General features: G+C 43.6%; 1 long non-coding RNA gene across 4 annotated transcripts in view; it reads right to left on the bottom strand.

Annotated features, from left to right (window-relative positions):
• Nucleotides 1–14,026, bottom strand: part of LOC112058688 (uncharacterized) — an 84,038-nt gene extending 70,012 nt beyond the window's left edge. For 3 of the 4 annotated variants that reach the window (XR_010593852.1, XR_010593855.1, XR_010593854.1), the window contains exon 1: nucleotides 6,987–7,134. This is a non-coding gene — a long non-coding RNA (uncharacterized LOC112058688). Of the gene's footprint in view, nucleotides 1–6,986; nucleotides 7,135–13,869 lie in introns of those variants that run through there. The other variant, XR_010593853.1, reaches the window with a different exon arrangement.
• Nucleotides 14,027–14,301: the final 275 nt, after the last annotated feature.

Genomic DNA, 14,301 nt, shown 5'->3' with positions numbered 1-14,301 from the left:
AACATTTGCAATTCTGCAATATGTCCCTCTGCTGTTTTCCCTTTAAACATTTGTAGCATTTACTGTTACATTTCGAACATGATCTGTTGACTAGTTCACTACCCCCTTCTTCCTTCCCAGCCTTTCACTGTCGCTGAATCAATTACATTTTTCTTGAGCTGTCTACATTTGGTGTTTTACTGCCGACGGCATGTGGCCCCTTCATTTTAATTATTTCTGCTGTGCCTAGCAATCTATACACTGTTAATGTTTCAGAGACTGCTCACAATTAAAATAAAAAAATAAATACGTAATACATTATGGGCTACAACCCAGTCAATCTCTGTTTATTGTAATTCATGGCAGCTTTTTACTTTCAGCTGTACAAGTGGCCACCTTCAGCAAGGGAATAACAGTGCAAAGAGATTTTCTGTTTGTAGAATTTTGACAAACATCATTTTCTGCTTGCTCTTTTCTTTTCTTTTTTTTTTTTTTTTTGCTTTTGAAAGAATATGTCAAAACACTTTGCTTCATTTCCTGGTTTTCAGAGGATTTAGTTTATCCACTGTCCCCAAAGACCATGAGGCACCACTGGCCAACTTTAATGAAGTTTGGGGGCACTGAATTTTATATAGAGACTGGAAGACTCTCGCTGTGTCTGTTTGTTTGTTTCAATCATTTTTAAGAAAAGAAATTGGAAAGTGGAAATCAAATAGCTGCTGCAGAGGATAATAGGCAATGTAGGGACATTCCATATTTCTTAAAATTCCAGATAGTGGAATTTCATCATTAGGAACACTGGCTGAACTCACTTTTGAAAATAAGTAGTTTTCATGGAAGGTGCCGGGTTAACAACTCTGGAGGCTGAAACCCCCTGTTTATTCACTGAATAGAAAACAGCAGGACAAATTACAATGCCCTGCGGATATGACTCAACCCTGTACTGTAGAAACCACAGCTAGTGGTGTGAAGATAATGCATTCTCCATGCTCATTCTCTGCTGGGTCTTTTCAAAGGGTGAAAATCGTGACAGCGATTTCAGTGACATATCTAGAACCTCTCCACTAACTTATGGAACAAAGATCACAAAACTCACTCACTGATACTCTCTTTCAAAGTAGAAAAATATCGAACACCATACAAATCTCTCCTTCCTGCCATCTAAGCACTACCACAGACATTACTGTAGCATGTGAAATAAACAGGACTGACTGCCTTTTAATTGTTCAACAAAGAACACCCACTATCTTATATCTTTTAGTCTGGTTTATCATGTCTTGGCAACAATGAGTTCAGAGAACCTGGAATTATACTAATGCAGATGGGCCTGAAACACCAAATTAGGATCTGGCTCTAAAATGTCTCCCAAGTCCATTGGCCATTGGATAGAGGGTTTCGGGTCATGGTCACTTCTCCTCCTGAACACCTTATTATTGGAGCCTAAGCTAAAAGTCTCTCGTGTTTCTTCACAGCAAGCTATGGGGAATGCTCAGACCTGTGCTAGCCAAGGGCTGTTCATACATCTCCTATCCCCAAGTCACATTTCTTCTGTGCTTCCTTGTTTCTCCATTTGGAGTGGAGAGGCACATGAGACTGCACTCCTCAGTGCTCCAGTAGCTAGGTTTTGACCACAGCAAATTCAGGGCAAAGATTGGTGCCATTGTTCATTTACTGAAGTGGCAAACAGCATCAACCCAGTTGACACTTGCATCCATGTGTGCTTTCCTCTGTAGCAATTCACAAAGCAATTGCTTAATCTTTTCTGACATGCTTTTGGTGTTTAAATAAAAAGTACCTGCTTATTCCTCTCCCCAAATCCTGTGAGCCAGAGACCTGGAGAATTAAACTGTTGATGAACTCTTCAGCTTTCAGCGATTGCAGCGGAATGTAACAGAGAATAGTTTTAACCAGGCTAAATGAACTCTACGTTTGCTGAGTGAGACTGATGTCTTTTTTTAAAAAGAGATACTGATAGCAATTGCTTGCTCTCCTCCAAGCCAAGCTAAAATGAACGGTTCATGATGGAGGGAAAAGGTAAATGCTCGCTTTGGTGTAGTTAAATCTGCATTCTGCAGGCTGAGCTCCGAGAGTGTGATCCTGTGTCCATTGAATTCAATAGGAAAGCTACTATTGGCATCAGCGGCAGAAGACTGGGCAAGGCCTGGCCTTAGGGCCCAACCTGAACTTCCTCGTCCCTCCCAATGGGAATCAAGGCATCTTAGTGCCCCGCAGAATTAGGACCATTTTGTGGGAGATCAGCTCCAGAACAAAAAGGGAGTAAAAAAATCTGACCTTCCCAAACACTCCTTGAATTTAGATATATTTGTGGAGTTAAATGGGCACTGCGGACTCATACACCTTAAATCGCCCTGTCCTCCACAGCCCACAGAAAACAATGGGTTTTGTCTGGCGTCCTGCAAGTTCACCAACTCGGACTGTGTCAGAGCAAGGTGGGGAACATGGGGAGAACTCCCTGCCACCTGCCCCCTTTCCTGAGATGCATCAGCCAAATTGCCTCTACTGATCCCCATTGATAGAAGATTAAGATTTTGGGGGGGCAGGAATGGATTTCGGAAGCCCCTGAGCTGGTGCTTGTATGGGATCCACGCCGTTCTCCCTTACTGCACGGTAGACTTCACACAAAAGAAGAAGAGCAGGAATGGTGCCAACAATCTGATGACTTTAATGTTAAAATGTGTTGAACATTCACAGGCCAGAGAGCTGTGCTAAATGAACCAAATGTGCCTCCCCAAGGCCATATGTTGCACCACGTTCCAGCTGCATTCCTCTTGAAAAGTAAATGTGGCTATTTTTTTTTTTTAATGCTTGTTGAACTGCTGATACCAGATGCCAGAGCTAGGCACAGGAATTTGTGTAGAGGGTACCCAGAGGCTAACATTTTAGGAGATTAATCAAGAGTGTGGCAAACTTCTACCAAAGCAGCATTTACTAAATGTGGAAAGCAAAAATCGTCCATTGCACACAATATCTGGCATGGCTGGGATTTGCCAGAGCATTTAATTCTCATCCCCATGCCAGGCCCTTTATGCCAGGTAAAAGGGCCAGAGTGGTATAAAGGGGCTCTTAAAGCTCTGCTTCCATCCAGGGGAGAATTCCTCTGGTGCAGGAATCATAGAATGTCAGGGTTGGAAGGGACCTCGGGAGGTCATCTAGTCCAACCCCCTGCTCAAAGCAGGACCTAATGCCAACTAAATCATCCCAGCCAGGTCTTTGTCAAGCCTGACCTTAAAAACCTCTAAGGAAGGAGATTCCACCACCTCCCTAGATAACCCATTCCAGTGCTTCACCACCCTACTAGTGAAAATGTTTTTCCTAATATCCAACCTAAACCTCCCCCACTGCAACTTGAGACCATTACTCCTTGTTCTGTCATCTGGTACCACTGAGAACAGTCTAGATCCATCCTCTTTGGAACCCCCTTTCAGGTAGTTGAAAGCAGCTATCAAATCCCCCCTCATTCTTCTCTTCTGCACACTAAACAATCCCAGTTCCCTCAGCCTCTCCTCATAACTCATGTGTTCCAGCCCCCTAATCATTTTTGTTGCCCTCCGCTGGACTCTTTCCAATTTTTCCACATCCTTCTTGTAGTGTGGGGCCCAAAACTGGACACAGTACTCCAGATGAGGCCTCACCAATGTCAAATAAAGGGGAATGATCACGTCCCTCGATCTGCTGGCAATGCCCCTACTTATACAGCCCAAAATGCCGTTAGCCTTCTTGGCAACAAGGGCACTCTGTTGACTCCTATCCAGCTTCTGGTCCACTGTAACCCCTAGGTCCTTTTCTGCAGAACTGCTGCCTAGCCACTCGGTCCCTAGTCTGTAACAGTGAATGGGATTCTTCCGTCCTAAGTGCAGGACTCTGCACTTGTCCTTGTTGAACCTCATCAGGTTTCTTTTGGCCCAATCCTCTAATTTGTCTAGCTCCCTCTGTATCCTATCCCTACCTCCAGCGTATCTACCACTCCTCCCAGTTTAGTGTCATCTGCAAACTTGCTGAGAGTGCAGTCCACGCCATCCTCCAGATCATTAATGAAGATATTGAACAAAACCGACCCCTGGGGCACTCCGCTTGAAACCAGCTGCCAACTACACATGGAGCCATTGATCACTACCCGTTGAGCCCGACAATCTAGCCAGCTTTCTATCCACCTTATAGTCCATTCATCCAGCCCATACTTCTTTAACTTGCTGGCAAGAATACTGTGGGAGACTGTATCAAAAGCTTTGCTAAAGTCAAGGAATAACACATCCACTGCTTTCCCTTCATCCACAGACCCAGTTATCTCCTCATAGAAGGCAATTAGGTTAGTCAGGCATGACTTGCCCTTGGTGAATCCATGCTGACTGTTCCTGATCACTTTCCTCTCCTCTAAGTGCTTCAGAATTGATTCCTTGAGGACCTGCTCCATGATTTTTCCAGGGACTGAGGTGAGGCTGACTGCCCTGTAGTTCCCCGGATCCTCCTCCTTCCCTTTTGTAAAGATGGGTACTACATTAGCCTTTTTCCAGTCATCCGGGACCTCTCCCGATCGCCATGAGTTTTCAAATATAATGGCCAATGGCTCTGCAATCACATCCGCCAACTCCTTTAGCACCCTCGGATGCAGCGCATCCGGCCCCATGAACTTATGCTCATCCAGTTTTTCTAAATAGTCCCGAACCACTTCTTTCTCCACAGAGGGCTGGTCACCTTCTCCCCATACTGTGCTGCCCAGTGCAGCAGTCCGGGAGCTGACCTTGTTCGTGAAGACAGAGGCAAAAAAAATCATTGAGTACATTAGCTTTTTCCACAACCTCTGTCACTAGGTTGCCACCCACACTTTGCTTGACTTTCTTCTTTTTGCAAACATACCTGAAGAAACCCTTCTTGTTACTCTTAACATCTCTTGCTAGCTGCAACTCCAAGTGTGATTTGGCCTTCCTGATTTCACTCCTGCATGCCTGAGCAATATTTTTATATTCCTCCCTGGTCATTTGTCCAATCTTCCACTTCTTGTAAGCTTCTTTTTTGCTTTTAAGATCAGCAAGGATTTCACTGTTTAGCCAAGCTGGTCGTCTGCCATATTTACTATTCTTTCTACACATCGGGATGGTTTTTTCCTGCAACCTCAATAAGGATTCTTTAAAATACAGCCAGCTCTCCTGGACTCCTTTCCACCTCATGTTATTCTCCCAGGGGATCCTGCCCATGAGGAACTGAGGAAGATGGCCATAGGCTGTCCTCTGAGGACCCCTGGCAGGCCTTGGTTTAGGGGTTGTGCTGGCCATAGGAGGGCAGGAAGGGTGTGCCAGGGGTTGGGCTCCAGGGCAGCATATAGGACAGCTCGGGGAGGCTGCTGTACCTTAGACAGGTGCCCAGGGCTGGCTACATCAAAATGGGGATGGCCCAGAGGGGGGTTAATGCCACCTCAGTCCTGCCTCTCCCTGGGCTGCATGTTCTGTGCTGCAGCTGTAAGAGGCTGAGCGCAGAATCTCACCCTCCGTTTTGGTCTAACTGCCCCTAGGGAAGTCAATGGCAAAACTCTCATTGACTCTCATCGGCGTTAGGCCAATGCTAAGCACCTTTGAAAACCCCAACTCTTGTCTCTTACCGCACTTCTCTAAAGGTCCTTCCACAACACTTTTCCTAAAACTCTTCTCTTTGCTCCACGGCTTTTCTTTGTGTCCCCACCAGGCAGTTGCTACTGGGCAGATTTCTGAAAGAGCTCAGCACTCCACCTATTGAGCTTTTGGTAAAATCTGGCTTTAAATGGCACACGGGAAGCTGCTGGGGTTGAGCACTTTTGATAACCTGCCCCTTATTTAGCTACCTAAATGAGAGCTGAGCTCTTTAGCCTCACGTCTATCCAGTCAGCTCCAACCTATGTCCTGATGCCTAATGCAGGCTTGGGGAGAAGAAGAGGCATGATCCTGCACCTTAATCCCTAAACCAAAAAAGGCAACATTTATAGCTTGTTTCTGCCTTAAAATTCTCAGTAGTTTTCCTGTTCCTGGCAAGAGGCCAAATTTTCTAATGTTTAGAAGAAGGGATTGATAGCCAGGAGACATGGGGACGGATCTTGCAAACTCACATCTCTGCTCAGTTTTATGCACATGAGTACTCCCACTAAAGTCAGAGGTATCTCAAAAAATCAGTTAGACAACTAATGTGCCTACAGTTAAGAATGTGCCTAAGTTTTGCAAGATCAAGGCCCTGAATTCTGTTCCTGTCTTCCCCAAAAACTTATTCTGTGAGCTCAGGCAAAGCCCTTCTCTGGACCTCAGTTTCTCCATCTTTAACACAGGAATAAGAATACTTTCTCAGCTTTGTAAAGCACTCTGAGAACATAGGATTATCTAGCCCAGCAAGTGTGTGGATGTAAATATACAATTTGCCAAATTCATAATTTCATATTGAAATGACAATTTTCCAACTTTGTATAGTTCCTGAAACTCAAATGTTTATTTACATTTTTCCTAATACAATGATAATGTCTTAAAGCTACTGACTACAACACAAGGAAAAGTTGTATTCTGCCTTTCCAGACCAGTTAAGCCTTGTCTAAACAGATAAGTTTCTTCAGTATAACTTAAGGTGTGAATTTAAAACAATTTAGATATACTAGTTATAACACACTGTGTGGACACTCTTACTCGGGTATAAGTGGCCTTTTTGGGGCTTAGCTTATGTTGCTTAGGAAGGATTTAAGCTATACCAAAAGACTAACTCTTATAGTGGAATAAGAGTGTCCCATGGGGATTATAGCAGTATAATTATATCAGTATAACTGGTAACACTTTCCTGTGTAGAAAAGCCCTTAGAGAAAACGTTACTGACAAGAGAAGTCCATCTTTTTTCATGCAGCTGCAAAGTCATAAACAAGTTAGAGGCACAATGTACCAACATATCAATGCAAAGGACAATTTACAATTCCATGCATGCTGAAAAGTACAAGGACTTTGCAAGTTAAAATAACCCTCCCAAAAGCTGGATATGTTTCTTACCTGGTCAAACAGCACCTGAATTTCTGTTTGTCAAACAACTAAATCCTTGAGCAGGAGCTGCCATAGAATTAAAACAAACCAGCAGGATCTTAGATGTTGAATGCTTTGGCTGGCTGTTTAAAATTTCTTCTTTCAGACCGAGCGTAAGATTCACTGACTCACTGGCTATGACCCAGAAAACCACCCCTCACAGTGATTAATGTTTTCATGGCCCAATCAATGCAGATGCATCGAAAGGTCCAGAAAGCAGGATGTTGCAATGACAATATTCATTTGTAAAAATGAGCCCTGGCAGACAGGTAACAAGCCTTTCTCTGAGACTGTTCCGTAAAGCTGGGGAGAAACAACCAGGAAAGCCAGCTCACCCAGCTATTGCTGAGCTCTGTGGGCCCAGATAATCTTAAGTAAAATGCATGGAAGCAAAATACAGGCAGCAAAGGACTAGCAAGCTCTACCACTAGTCTCTGCTGCTGCTGGCGCATAGCTGCTGGGAACCGTTAGAATCAGGGTTGGGGCTAGCATCAGGAGACCCTGCCTGTGTTTAGGGGTGACCCTATTTCCCATCCCTGGATTAGGAGGTTGGATTTTAGCACAGCGACACCCCCTCCTGTGTCTCTCTCTCTCTCTCAACTGGGATAATATTGGTAGTGTTCAAGGGTGAGTTTAGCGCTCATGGAAACCAGGGGCTCAGCATTGGTTTGAGTCATGTATGTGTTGTGCATGAATCTCCTGACTCCCAAGCTGTAACCCTATGCACTTGACCATCCTGCCTCTTAGATTATGTTGTTGACTAGCCCTTTTCATATGTAGCATTGCATCCTTCCTTTGCCACATATACCAGTGTCTGATGCACACCTCTTAAATGTTTCTTGGGGAACTGTTGGCATCTCCCACCAGGACGCCTCTACACCACTCTGGAACCATAAAGCATCTTTAAAGAGGTCTGACGAATAACCCTAGTGCAGGAACTCTACTATGTAACCCCCAGTGCAGGGGCATAATGGGGAAGTGGCAGGAGATAAGAGGGACATGTTTTGGGTGAGGAGAGGCAGTGCATTGCGGAGCAGCCCAGTGGAAGCTGCCATTAATTAAAGGAATCTCTGGAGTTGCTCTAAATTATCCTGGGGGACCACGCAAGGCCCTGGAACACCTTAAAATCTGGGAAGTACAAAAGCAACATGAAGCTGGTATAAAATCAACATACAGTCTGGTCGCAGATCTGTACTCTATTGTCACAATTTAAACCAAGAGGGCCTATAATTGTCAGTATGTTCAGCTTGGACTGATCTATACTGACTGACAGCAGAAGGCACTTGGCAGTCAGATTAATCATTAATTATTGAAGCTGCTGCTACATCAATACAGGGACATTAATAATCAACATTAGTCCTGTTGCAATACAATTATACCTAATTTAGGGCCCTAGTCAAGAAATCCTAAGCTCCTGCCAGGAAATACTGAACTGAAGTACCCGCAGTCTAGACTCTTTTGCTAAGATGATTAAAAGCTTGGTATTCCTTCTATAGGATGGCAATGAAGTTAGATGAATATACCAGCTGAGGCACTCAGAACTACAGCAGTAGCAATACACTGTTGCTTCCTCACTCAAACATTGTGGCTTCAATTAGTGCTGCTAAGCAGTGCTGCGTGCTGCTAGTAACAAATCTAGTAGAGGTATACAGGATATTTTGGGGAATTGAATTCTGATATTTCCCTTCTTTCCAGCAGTATGATATAGGTAGATATAGATATCTACTCCCTATGACTTCTAAGGCCCAAATCTGGAAGTCCTGATTCTTGATTTGACTGTCATTAAGCTCAGTGAGAGCTTTGCCTGAATAGAACCTGAGCAACGCCTTGAGAGTATGGCCCATTGACTTTGGTGGGATTACTTGCGTGAGGTACGGACTACTCTTGTGAGGTGAAGGGTTTGTAGAACTGGGTCACATGTTCAAAATGGAAAAGAATGGCTGGGGAGCGAATTAAAATGTACCACAGAGGGGGAGCACAGAGCCAAGGCGCATCCCCTGTCTGTCATCAACAATCCCCTTCTACTGACCCTGCAGTTTCTGCAGGAAGCTTCCTCCAGACTTCCTTGAAGGGGATATTAGAGATGCCCAACATCGGCCACTGGAGCAGCTGAGAATAAAGGGAGACATGGGAGAGGGTTCTAAGGGAAACCCCACTGACACCACCCACTCCCAAAAGTGCCTAACAACCATATCGACCCAGCTGTCACATTGTTTTATTTTCGTTAGAAAACCCACTCAGGAAAACTACTTGATTCTGATTTGCCCTCTGCTAAAGTGCTTCCAACCCAGGGGGGAATGGTGTTTGCAAAAGCTGGAAAATGCCTGAAGGCACTTAGTTATTAAACCTCAAATGTTGTGCCTTGCCTAGTGAGCTGCAGCATTTATGTACATAAGCTTTGTCTACTGGTCTATTCAGTCACAAACAGCCTGAATAATGAAGATGGACGCGCTTGGCTGCAAGTATCAAATGGCAACAGTAGTGACTGCGAATGAATAAAATGGGGAAAAATAAGAACATAAAAGGCTTCTGCCCTTAGAGGCTTGGCTGTTGGAGTCTGCTCCATGGGCCAAGGGTGACTCAGGGAGGGCAGCATCAGGGCCAGGGTAAATCCTGAACAGATGTGTGTGTGTTCCCATCTTAAGGGTTTACACAAGGTCTGTGCACGCAGAATGCTTAGAACTGAAAGGAGATATGATGGATATCACAGTTTTAACTTTTCACCCATGGAACACTAAGACAACCCCTAGAGATGTTTTTAGAAAGATGCACCAATACATCCATGGGTATTTCTATATTTGACTGCAAGGTCTGAGGTAGTAGTCTAGTGCAATGCCAATGACACAAGTTTTGGGGAAGGCATCAAGATTACCTAAAAATATTAAATAGGTGTCTAGTGTGGAATAATCGCATCGGTTGCAAATCTAGTGTCTAATGGATAAGTGTCTGCATCAGAAAACCAGCCCAGTTGGCACCAATTGGCCCCTTTGTTGAATGCCCCAGAAGAGAGACAAAGGAATCCTTGTAGATGAAGGATGGAACATGTGAGTGGTGCAGTATGGGGGAGTTTGCACTTCCAGTGTCCATGCTCTGCTTTTTTAATGAATAAAGAGGAATTCACTTTCCTGGGCTTTCAATTGGCTCCTGACCCATTTTACTTTTATTAAAGACATATTTGAGCTGAATTGTTTATTTCAGTAGAAAAGGGGAAAAAAAAGAGAAAGGAAGCACACGTGAAATGAGAGAGAAAGTGAAAATTGGCAGTGATTGCCGCAGAAGTCTTGAGGATTAGAATGAGTGCAACTTCTTCCAGGCCAGTTATCCTCCAGAACAACTCAGGTGCATCAAACCGGTTACAACACAGGGCTGTGCTAGCAAGGGAAGGTGAGAAAAATCAATGAGAGAAGACTAGAGGGGATATTTCAAAGAGTCCAAGGACCTGTTTGCTCAGATATTGGTGTATGCCAGCACAGCAAAACAGCCTGCAGTTGTTTTTTAGAGAATGAGTGTAGATAAATTTCTTTACACAATAAAAAACACCACCTCACATAAAAGACCCAGTCCTTCAAACCCTTACCCAGCTGTGGAAAGGAAACAGGGACCTGCTGAATCAGACCCCAAATACAGAATGAAGGTTGCCTATGCAAACTTAATTTTGTCCCCTTGTGCATACTCATTAAGATTACATACTTCTTTTCCCCTGCATCATTTAGAACACATAATGCTGGTGATCACTGAATGGGCAGTCAGTCAAGATTTTGTTTTATCCTCATTGTTCAGTGTTAGGCCTCATGACTTACATATTTACTGAACACTATTGAAACCCAGCCAGATGGTTTCTTACCTCTCTTGTGCTCCCCCTCCCCATGGCAAATGCTTTGTCCCAGGTCTCCCTCTCTCCTCCCCTACCCTCAACTCCCAATCCCTGTCTGCTCTCAGTCCCAGTCTCTCTCCTCCATCCCCTCCTGGTTCCTAGACTCCTTTCCCAGCCAGTCCCAGTTTCTGCCCCAAGGGCCAGGTCCTAGTCCCAGCTATCTTGTCCCTATCTACTCCCTCCTCTGCCCCTTCCCACAAAGTCTGGCTCTTGGCCCCTCTACATGAGAGTCAGGCTGCTTCCTCCTGGAAGCCAGCAGGGACACTGAGAGGCAAGCACTGGTGAGACAGTCTCACTGTTCTCTGGTGCCTAACACCACAGCAACACACAGCGTCTGAGAGCGGCAATTGCAGGGAAAGTCCAGCTCAGCCCCTGCAACCCTGGGCAGGAGCATGCTCAGTGTAGACAGAATCTTTGGAGAATTTAGCTTCCAAATTCTAACAACTTTCTACTGAGCATGTGTGAAATTATATTTTTTCAAAGGCTCATAACTTGGCCAATTCTCCCCCCCCCCCCAGGAATAACAAAAGGCGTATCCTTACCACAAAAGGTACCCCTGCCAAATTTCAAATCCCTGCTCCAAAATATGGAGGTGCTAAAGCATCTCAACAAAAGAGGCCATAGGAATATTTTTAACAGTAGCAAAACAACATACTTTTCTCTCACCTTAGTTTTGGAAATGGCTGAACCATATTTTGTGAAACTTAAAAAAATAAAATAATTCAGCCCGAAGTAGATATAGCATAGAAAATTTCAGGCAAATGGTTAAAGTTTGGCAAAATTATAAGCAATGGAAAATGGGTTCTTAATATGGAATGTGACAAGCAGCCTTCACCTTAATCAGCTCCATCTATAATATATACATGCTCATAATCCTCTTATGTGTGCAGCCACCGGGGGAGGGGGCAAAGATGCATTTGGCCTGAATGTTTCCTCATGTAAGAAGTTTGAGCAGGATACTGGTATCAAGTTAATGGGACTGTTTTTAGCTGAAGCAGTAGTGGCTCATATTTTTAAATTCAATGTGTTTCACATACACATGTATATTTATATACATACATACTGTTCGGGCAAGGACCGTGCCTTTAAGTCTGGAAAGCACCTAACATATTGTGGGCACTACAGGAAACAGATACTAGTAATATAGATACAGAAAGATAGGGAGTTCTTTGATTTCCTTAAAGATGAAAGGTTCCATATAAATTCACCTATAATGTGTCTAGTATGTTAGCTACTTAACCTGCCTCCATCTCATTCACTGGGGCAGCACACCCAGGGAAGATAAATAGACACATGAAATCATCAGTGTGGTTGGGAAAATGGATTCCCATTACAAGACAGTGAAGATCATTGATACCTTAAAGTGTGTTTCCAATTCAGAGGGAAATATTCCCATGGCTCACACAATACATTTTGAAATATACTTTTGTTCCGTTGAATTTAAACCACATGCAATAGCAGCTATTGCAACTGCCACATATGTGCAGTCTGAAGTCTAGGAAGCTTCACACAGGGCTGTAATCTGAACAGCGGAGCGCTGAGACAGAGGATGTGACTAGCTGTGGCAGTAGGGAAAGCAGGTGGCAGAGCAGCAGGGAGGAAGACTTGCCAACCACACATTGCAGGGAGCCTGAAAGGAAATAATTTGTTTAGCAAGTTTGCCAAATAATATCTATATTTATTATGAATGCACCAAACTTCACGTATTTCTTCTCATTGGAGGGTTCTTTCCTCCAGTGTGAGTGCGTCGTTGTCTCCACTTAATAAATGGAGACAAAACATTAACAGCTACAGAAACCACTGCAGCAAACAGAGCTTAGCCCTAAGTGTAAGAATCAGTAGAACTGTATGCTACCAATGCACATCCACAAATCATGCGAGATTCACTGCAGACTGGGTCCAAGTTTGCTCAAATGTTCATGGACCTTGGCAATCTCTACATTTATTTAATCTGAGTTTCACATTTGCAATAAATCTGCAAACGGGCAAATTTCAGGTTCCATGGCAAACCATTTGAGCAGCTCCAGTTACTAGCTATTTCTCTAAAAATAGCAACAGAAACATCATGTGGGGCCCAATTTAAAAAAAAAAAAATCCTCAGAGCCAGACTTTCAAACACTCAGCACCCACAACGGAGGCCATGTTTTCAAAAGAGCTCAACTCTCATTTAGGCCCCTACATTCAAGCTAATTAGAAAAGGAAAGGTTTTTTTTTTCCCATAGAAAATTTGGAGTTTTCATCATCAAAAAAAAAAAAAAAAAAAAGGAAACATTCTTGGTTTGGTTTATTTGTTTTTTAGTGAAAACACAACATTTTTCTTGGTAAGCAGACATTTTTCATTTGTCAAACGAATTATTTCCTTTAGTCAAAAACCCAAACTTCCATTGAAAACAATTTCAATAGAAATTTTTTGACCAATCCTAACATAAATACAGGCCTCGATTTTCATAAGATCACCACAGCCAACACACTGAGATGTTTTGAAAATTCAGCTACTTATTTTGCTTTACTGACAACGCAACATGTTTGCACTTTTGTTAGTTAGTCTGAGACTTTCAAAGACACCTGAGAGGTGTGGATGCTGATGGAAACTGGGCCTCCAAATCCTTCGTGTGGCTTTGAAAATCTCAGCTGTCAAGTTTAAACCTTGATTTTTCAAATGATCTAAGCAGACCTAGAAAACATTATAGATCACAGGTTCTGATAATGAAAAGCTTCAGTTCTGCAGCTCCAGGAGCAGTGGAACTTAGCTTTTTCAGGAGCGAATCGTGACAGTAAAGTCCAGTGGAGGTCCTATACTTTCCAGGAATAGAGCTTCAGCCCTGGGAGCTTAGATGCTCCATGGAACTGGAACCTGAAGCTTTGTAAGAGTAAAAGGACATAACTGACTTTGGTTTATCCTGGGGTTTGGTTAAATGGCAGTTGGAAAATTGGACTTGCACTGTAGTAGTATGCAATGTTAAGTAAATGGACACTTACCTGTACTTGAAATCCATAAATAGGAACATTTGGGAAGAAAAACAGGAATGCACCTTTCCTCTCAGTTGAAAAGCGTTTGGCTAGAGGACATTTCCAGATGGATAGAGTGGAAACTCAGCACAAGCAGTCAGAATGTTTGCAGTTGTTTTACCCAGGAGTTAAAGTAGCACAGGCTGGGAGTTCCCCTTCTTTTCCCTGGCTTAATGCTTCCCATAGATCCCCCTCATTGGCTGGTGTGGTGAGATTTCCCTCTCCTGTTTCAATCTCCACTCACCCACTGGTTACAACAGTGTTCCATGATTTATAACACTGATAATCTGAGCGATCCATAAACAACAGACGGAACATTCCCAAAATAATAAACAGAGCCCAGAACTGTGAATTAAGCCCCTTGACAAGGTAGATGCCTGGGCGGTAATTCTCAGGGTCTGT

This window comes from Chrysemys picta, chromosome 19 (genome assembly GCF_011386835.1).
Source record: "Chrysemys picta bellii isolate R12L10 chromosome 19, ASM1138683v2, whole genome shotgun sequence".
In the NCBI taxonomy this organism is placed as follows: domain Eukaryota; kingdom Metazoa; phylum Chordata; order Testudines; family Emydidae; genus Chrysemys; species Chrysemys picta.
Note: the sequence above shows the minus strand (reverse complement) of the source record. Positions and strands in the feature narration are given on the sequence as shown.